Below are 8661 nucleotides of genomic sequence, written 5' to 3'. Positions count from 1 at the left end.
ACTTGGTGGCTTTCTTGATTGATCCTCTCGTTCTTGCCATATTTTTTTGAGTGAAGAAAAAGTGAAAAAAGTGAAAAAAGAAAAAATGAATAAAAATGGTTTCTTTGTATCTGTTACAGCTGGTACAATGAAGAGGGGGTTATAGGGAGTGAAAAAAGAAGATGGAAAGGCGTGACTTTTTTGAAAGGATATAAAGCTGGCGGGAATAAATATGTTTAATGAGAATTGCGCCCGCTTAGAGAGATCAGACGGCTAGGTTACTTTTGATCAAACAGTGGGATCTAAAATTTCTGATATGCCCTCATTCTTGATGAGTCATAAGTGACTGTATAATAGTACGAACTGAGTTGACAATAAAGCCCAAGTGCATCGAAAATGGTACCTAATTATTCTGCAAAAAAAAAAGAAGTAAAACAAACTTGAACAAAAACAAAATAAAACAAAATAAAATAAAATCACATAATGATAAATTCAATAAAAATTAAAAATTTTCAACCAATTTAATGGTCTCTACCTACTTTTGATTAATATTCCCAAAATAGTGTTTCAATCGTTGTCCATTCACTTTGAACCGGTGTTCATCATGTAAATCTCTGATTGTGACGGCACCATAAGGAAATACTTCGACAACTTCGAAAGGTCCAGACCAACATGAGCGCAATTTACCTGGATGCAATTTTAGTCTAGAATTGAATAATAAAACTTGTTGACTCGCGATAAATTATCGCTGCAAAATAATTCTTTCATACCATCGTTTGGCCTTTTCCTTGTAAATTGTAGCGTTTTCATAGGCATTTCGCCTAATCTCCTCTAGTTCAGTGATATCCAGCAACCATTTCTTTCCAGCAGCTTCATAGTCCATGTTCACTTACTTAATTGCCCACATTGCTTTGTGCTCCAGTTTAATTTGCAATTGACATGCTTTCCCAAAAACCAATTGATACGGTGACATCCCTAATAGAGTTTTCTATACTGTTTGCAATGCCTATAAAGCATCATCCAGTCTGAAAGACCAATCTTTCCTCTAAGTGTTCACAACCTTCTCAAGAATGTTTTTAATTTGTCTATTCAATACTTCGGCTTGCCCTTTAGTTTGTGAATGATAAGTAGTAATCATTCTATGATTAACTCCATAACTCTTCAGTGCGGCTACCACTAGGTTGCAATGAAAGTGTGTACCCTGACCACTAATCAATGCCTTTGGTGTGCCAAAGCGGGTGAGTATATGCTTGTGAAAAAAATTAAGCACTGTCTTTACATCATCCTTTGGGCTGCAACAGCTTCAACCCACTTCGAGACGTAGCCAACAGCTACTAATATATAAAGATTTCCAAATGAAGTTGGAAATGATCCCAGCACTAAGTGCAAATATTGCGTCCAATTCAATAACTCCTAGAGTAGCTTTTGCTTGTGCAGCTCTAGAGACAGGATATTGATAATCATTCTAAGAAATTCTCTCAAGAATTCCAACAGTATCATTATAAGTACAATTCAGCAAAGGACCATTGGTTGATGCATCAACAAGATTCCTCGTGTGTGAATTCAGCCCATTATAGAAAATTTCAACTTGTGTTTCCTGTCGAATTCCGTGCATTGGGCAACGTCGAAGCAAAGATATATAACGTTCCCATGTAGAGTGAAGCTTCTCATCATCCAGCTGATGATAAGCTATAATATCATTTCGAAGACGAGCATTCATTATCGATGGGTTAAAGCGCAAAACAAACTGTGTTGCTAGTGTATTCCAAGAAGTAATTGATACAGCAGGTAGCCCAAAGAATCAAGTACGAGCTCTTCCCTGCAAGTAATAAGGAAATAATTGCATCTTCAAAGCATCATCAGGAATGCCTCGTTGACTAAAGGAAGCACAAATCAATAAAAATGATTTAAGATGTTCTCATGCATCCTCATGTGGCAGTCCAGCATATTTCCCATTAGAATTCAATATTTGAAACATTATTGGCTTGAGTTTAAAATTCCCAACTTGGATTGCTGCCCTAACAACTCACGATTGTAAGTTATCCAAGATAGGTCCTACAAAGTCTCGTATAGTCCTGGTTTGTATTTGAGCGTCTTGCGGTAATGGTCGGTCATTAGCATTTTGGTGATGCACCTAGGGTATGGCTTCATTGTTTCTTGGTAAAGTCATATTCCTTTGTTCTAGAAGTCTCTTTCGAACGGTTCTTTCAATTTCTGGATCAAAACTGGCAATAAACTCCGAATTTCTTCGAGTCATCAAACACCTAAAATAAAATGTGAAAATAGCGACAAAAAGAAAACAAGTTAGTGGCAACTAAATATTATTGTAATATCCCAAAAATTACTACAGTAAAAAAGTAGGTATCCTTGATAGTAAAATAAGAAAATAAAGTGACAAAAAGGGAAATTTTGAGTTATGGCAACATTGGGAATTATATTATGACATATTAATTCAAGAAAGGATTAAATCACAAAAGTGAGAAAAGTTTTGTTGCCCAAGAGTAAATACTCAAAATTTGAGGGGTTAAAGTGTAAATATAAAAAATTTGAAAGACCAATAGTGTAAATATTTTAAGGGTGGAATAATCTAGAAACTAAGGAAAATGGATGAATTAGGACCAAATTGAAAAGGTGAAGAATTTTGAGGGACTAAATCACAATTTTACCAAATTAAATGATGACTCAAGGATGGAATTTTTAAAGATTATGAAGGGCAAAATGGTCAATTAGAAGAGAGAGAAATCTAGAAGGCAATGATGATGTTGGTGATATTTTAGATTAATTAATTAATTAAATATTAGTTTATTAATATTTTAATTTGATTTTTAAATATTATTTTATTATTTTATTATTATTCTATTTAGTATATATATGGAAGAAAAGATGAAGAATCTTCATCTTCTTCCATGCAACCAACGTGAGAAGTGAGGAAAAGAAAGAAAGTTTTGTTTTCTTACAATTTGGTCCTTCCACCAAAAATTTACCATCTTCACTTAGAAATCAAAAGAATTTCCAATGCTTCCAAGAGACAAAAATAACAAGGAGACAATGGGGAGCTAGAATATCAAGTTAGATTCAAGAAATAGAAGCTGGAGAAGAGAGAAAGTCAAGTTAAAGATTGAAATCAATAGCACAAGATATAAACATCAAGATTTAAATATATTTTTAAGTTTGATATTATTGAAAAGTATGGAAATAATGTTATAGTAGAGTTTTCTTATATAAGGTCTTATGTTCTTGATATACCAGTGAAGAAAAATAAGTGAAAGTTATGGGAAATATTATAGAGAAAGGGAATAAGAGAGTTATACACCTAGTAATCAACATTTTGCACTAAAACAGTTTTGGACAACAAAGAGTAGTCAAATTTTGAAAAATCACCATAAATTATGAAAATTGAATTAGAGGATGAAAAAATATTAAATTAAATATTATTGAGTCTAGTTTCTCATAGAAGAAACGGTGTAAGCAATGGAACTGTAAATCATGATTTATAATAAATTTTGTAAGATAAGGTCGAATGATTTTGGATTCCTGTTTTGACTTTGAAAAATCATAAAAAAATTGGATAAAAATGATTAGCGGCTTAAATTTATATTTTTAAAATATTGAATGAGTTTATTTTCAATAGAAATAGATAGGAACATTATCCAAATCTTGTACTAGTAGATAATTAATTTTTAGTGAAGAATGGTCAAAAGCGTAGACAAGAGAATAGGGATGAATTTAAAGAATAAACTGTACTTATTGGCTAAACCAAAAATTAAAAAAAATTATAGTAAGAATATATGTGAATATAGTTTTAGAGAAAATTTTGAATCTTAATTCGAGTTTCGTAGCTCAAGATATAAATAATTTTCGAAAATGACTCAAGTGGACAACTTTGAATGAACAAATAAATAAATAGTAAAATTATAGATAATGTTACATATAAGCATGTTATATACATTTAGAATGTGGAATGGAGAGGAGGAGGAGGAAAATATATGATTATTCAACTAGCATGAGTTTTCATTAAAATGGCTAATTTACATGTTTTAGGTTTAGGGACTAAATTGAATAGAAGTAATAATTTTAGGGTAAATTTATAAAAATGTAAAAAGTGACCAAATTGCATGAAATGAATTGTTTTATTATTTAAATTAATAAATTGAATGAAATATTAATTTATATCAAGATTGAGTGGAAATTCAAAGAAAAATAGAAAATTACCAAAATGTCCCAATTTTGGTATTTCGCAATTTAGCTCGGTAAGTTCGTGTAACTTGAATTATATTCTTAGATGATTGAAATATATATATTTGATTGAGAAATTGATTTGAATTGTGAACATGAGAAATTGTGAATTGAATGAAATAGAAATAAAGTTTTGAATTACATGTGTAAATATCGAGTCTCAGAGGCCCTATTTGTTATGAATATAATATTTTGAGGATATGTTGTAAAGAATTATAAAAGAACGTTAATAATTTAAAAGTTTTAATTCGGATGAAATTTTGTAACTCGGTTTAATACGTATGCAAATGTATGTCTTCTAGTAATGCCTCGTACCCTATTCCGGCGTCGAATACGGGTAAGGGGTGTTACAATGTGACATCGCCAGATTCGGTCATAACGTTTAGACCGGGTTTGAGGTGTTACAATTATATAATAAAAAAACAAAGTGTAAAAACAGAAATAAATATAAAACAAATGTCATCCTCAGCAACGGCACCAAAACTTGATCAGTTGTTTAACGTCACAGGAATAATGTGTAAGTGTACACTGCCGATAAAAGTATAGTAGACAGATATGATTCTGTTGGATATCGATCCGACCAGGATGGTTGTCTTTTGTCTATCAATTTCAGTGCAATAAACATATAGAAACGAGATAAATTGTGAGAGTAGATGTCGAAGTAATAACTTGAAAATAATAAAATAAAATATGATAATGATAAACCGGGATCCCCAACGTGAATATTAAACAAAATACTAAGTGTTCACAAGGTATAAAATGATAGGTGATTGTCGATGAATTAAATTGCAATGAATATCTTACCAAGCTTAACTTCTATATTTAATCTAAGACTTAAACATGCACATTAACCACACCTTCCAATGATGGCAATGGAACACTATTAAGAACAAGTGAATTAAATTCCTCTAATATTCAAGCAACTTTCGTTCTCATGCTTGTTAGCTTAAACTATCCCTGTACTTTCCAGTGTCAGTGACTGCAATAACACTTCCATGCTAAAAACATTCAAACCCAAAGATTAAACAGTAGACATAACATTGAATAAAATAATATTTAACCCAGAAATCATGTGTACTTTCGTACAAACATGAAATAAAAATTAATCACCGTCGTTTAGAAAAGAAATATAAAAGGAAAAAGTGGAGAATACTATTCCTAGATAATCTCGACTTGAATCTCTCCATTCCCTCTTGTGTTGCACTTAGGGTTCCTCGTTAGGAGCTGATCTGCGTCCCTTTCACGTCAGTTCACCCATAGGAGACTTAAGCCACCATAGCCGAAAAGATTCAAAAGATAGGTTGAAGAAGATAATACCCCACAAAAAGCCTTCCTCCTTTTTTCCTTTCCACGTCAATATTTTTATTCTTCCAAATAGCACAGGTGCCCTCCCATTAGAATCATGCTGCCTCTGTACATACAAGTTGGTTATACCAGACTGGACAACTCACACATTTTTGTTATTATCCAGATAGCTGTCAGGTGTGGCAACAATTCTGGGTGCAATCTGGAAATACTCATGCAACGACATCAGTACCAAAACATGAAAAAATTAAAGATAAATAGGCTAAGATCCACTAAGTTATAAAATGTAATTTACTGAACTGAAAATGCTAAAATATGTGCTAAAGATAACTAAATTGGCACAAATAAACTAATAAGTAGGGATAAAATATATGTTCTTTCTAGTACTATCACATCGATATTTAGGTTGATGCCCCAATTCATGGAGTAATTTGTCAAACTTAAAGTGTTAGAATTTCAATTTTTGTCGTTAGTCCAATTTGTTTTAGATTATGACGCTCCATACCTGGACTTGGTAGTCAAGTTGGGTGTAGGGTGTTACAATATCCGGCCTAACTATCTGTCTCTCATCCAACTCTTCCCAACATAAAGCAGTTCTACAATTCCTACCATACAACGCCTCAAATGGTGACTTCTAGATACTCTTCTGAAAATAGTTTTTGTAGGCGAACTCCGCTAATGGCAAATATGGCTCCCAACTACCACTAAACTCGATGACACAATTGCGCAACATGCTCTCGAGAATCTAAATCACCATTTTCGGCTGACCATCTATCTTAGGATGATAAGTCGTACTAAAGTTAAACTTCAAACCCAAAGCTTCTTGCAAACTCTTCCATAATCTCAAAGTGAAACATAGATCTCTATTAGAAATGATAGAAACCGACACTCCATGAAGTCGTACAATCTCAACTATATACTACTCTGCCAACTTCTACAACAAGTAATTCGTATCCACAGCCAGGACATGCATACTCTTCGAAAACTGATCAATAATCACCCAAATTGAATCCTTCTTTGTCCGGTTCAAAGGCAAACCTGAGACAAAGTCCATAATGATCCTATGCCATTTCCACTCTAGAATCCTAATCGACTGAAGAAACCTGAAGGATGTTGATGCTCTGCCTTCACCTTCTAACAGATCAAATATCTAGATAAAAAGTCTGTCACATCACGCTTCAACTCAGGCCACCAACATAACTTTCAAAGATCATGATACATTTGGTAACTTGGATGCATAACATATGGGCTACTATGCACTTCGGTAAGATTCGCATGACATAGTTCCATATCAACAGGCACACAAATTCTTTCTCAGTAACTCAAAATAACATTAGCATTCAACTTGAAATCTCCACCACTACCTTGCTCAACCTACCGGTTCTTTTTTACCAAAGTCTCATCAATCATCTGCCTCTTCTTAATCTGCTGCGACAAAGTCGGCTTCACCTGGAGTTTAGCCAACAAACCATCATCATCGGTTACACACAAGTGTGCAAAGATAACTTGTAATTCGATCATCGACTTCCGGCTCAAAGTATCAACAACTACGTTCACTCTACCGGGATGATACTCGATCACACAGTTATATTCTTTCAGCAGCTTAATCAAATGTCTCTGTCTCAAGTTCAACTCCTTTTGAGTAAGGAGATCCCTAAGACTCTTTTGATCTGTGTAGATGACAAACCTCTCACTATACAGATAGTGATGTCAAATCTTGAGCGCAAATACCACCACTGCTAACTCCAAGTCATGGGTCAGGTAATTAAGCTCATATGGCTTCAACTATCTTGAGGCATAAGCTACAACCTTACCATCTTGCATCAGAATGCAACCAAGTCCCGTATATGAAGCATTACTGTAGACCACATACTCTTTCCCGGATTCTGGCTAAATCAACACTGGTGCCTCAATCAAAACTGCCTTGAGCTTCTCAAGGCTCTTTTGTCTCTTATCAGTCCACTCAAAAACCACATTCTTCTACAGCAGTTTCATCAAGGGTGAAGTTATAATGGGGAACCCCTTTACAAATATAAGATAATAACCAGCAAACCTTAAGAAACTCCAAACCTCAATAACGTTCTTCTATTGTTTTCACTTCAAAATCACCTAAATCTTTTTCGGATCTACGTGAATTTCTTCAGCAGACATCGTATGCCCCAAAAGCATCACCTCTTTCAACCAAAACTCGCACTTGTTTAGCTTAACATACAATTGTTTCTCTCGCAATATCTGAAGAACAATCCGCATATGTGCATCATGATTATCCTCGGTACTGGAATATACAAGAATGTCATTTATAAAGACAAATATGAATTGATCCAGATACAAATGGAAAACATGATTCATCATATCCATGAATGCAGATAATACATTAGTCAAACCAGACGGCATGACCAAGAATTCATAGTGGCCATACCGGGTCCTGAAAGTCGTCTTCAAAATATTCGACTCCTTCACCATGAGCTAATAATATCCTGACCTCGGGTCGACCTTCGAGAACATTATCGCCCCTTTAAATTGATTAAACAAATCATCAATCCGAGGCAACGAATGCTTGTTCTTGACGATTAACTTATCTAGCTGTCGGTAATTGATACACAACCTCAAAGTACCATCCTTCTTTAGGAACAAAACTGATGTACCCCAAGTTGATACACTCGGTCGAATAAAACCTCGGTCAAGCAATTCCTGTAACTAGACTTTCAGCTCCTTAAGTTCTTTTAGTGTCATGCGATAGGGTGAAATGGACACCGGTACAGTACCAAGGTAAACTTTGATATCGAACTATATTTTACGATCTAGTGGCAAACCAGGAAACTCCCCCAAATATGCATCAGGAATATCCATTACAGTGTGGACATCTTGAACCCTTAGCTGCTTGCTTCTTGAATTCAACATATATGCTAGGTACGCCTCACAGACTTTGCCCATCATCTTTTCTGCCTTAGTCGTTAAAACCACATTAGAGAGAAATTCGGGTCTCTCCCTCGCAACTACTATCTCCAACCCATATTTACCTCACAAGGTAATCTGCTTCGTCTCAAAGTCCACTTTTGTCTTATGCTCAGTCAACCAATCCATCCCAAAAATAACATCGAACCCATAAAATGATAACTCTATCAAGTTTACGGGAAATGC

Source organism: Gossypium raimondii, chromosome 1 (assembly GCF_025698545.1).
Source record: "Gossypium raimondii isolate GPD5lz chromosome 1, ASM2569854v1, whole genome shotgun sequence".
NCBI lineage: Eukaryota > Viridiplantae > Streptophyta > Magnoliopsida > Malvales > Malvaceae > Gossypium > Gossypium raimondii.
This window is presented reverse-complemented; position numbering follows the sequence as displayed.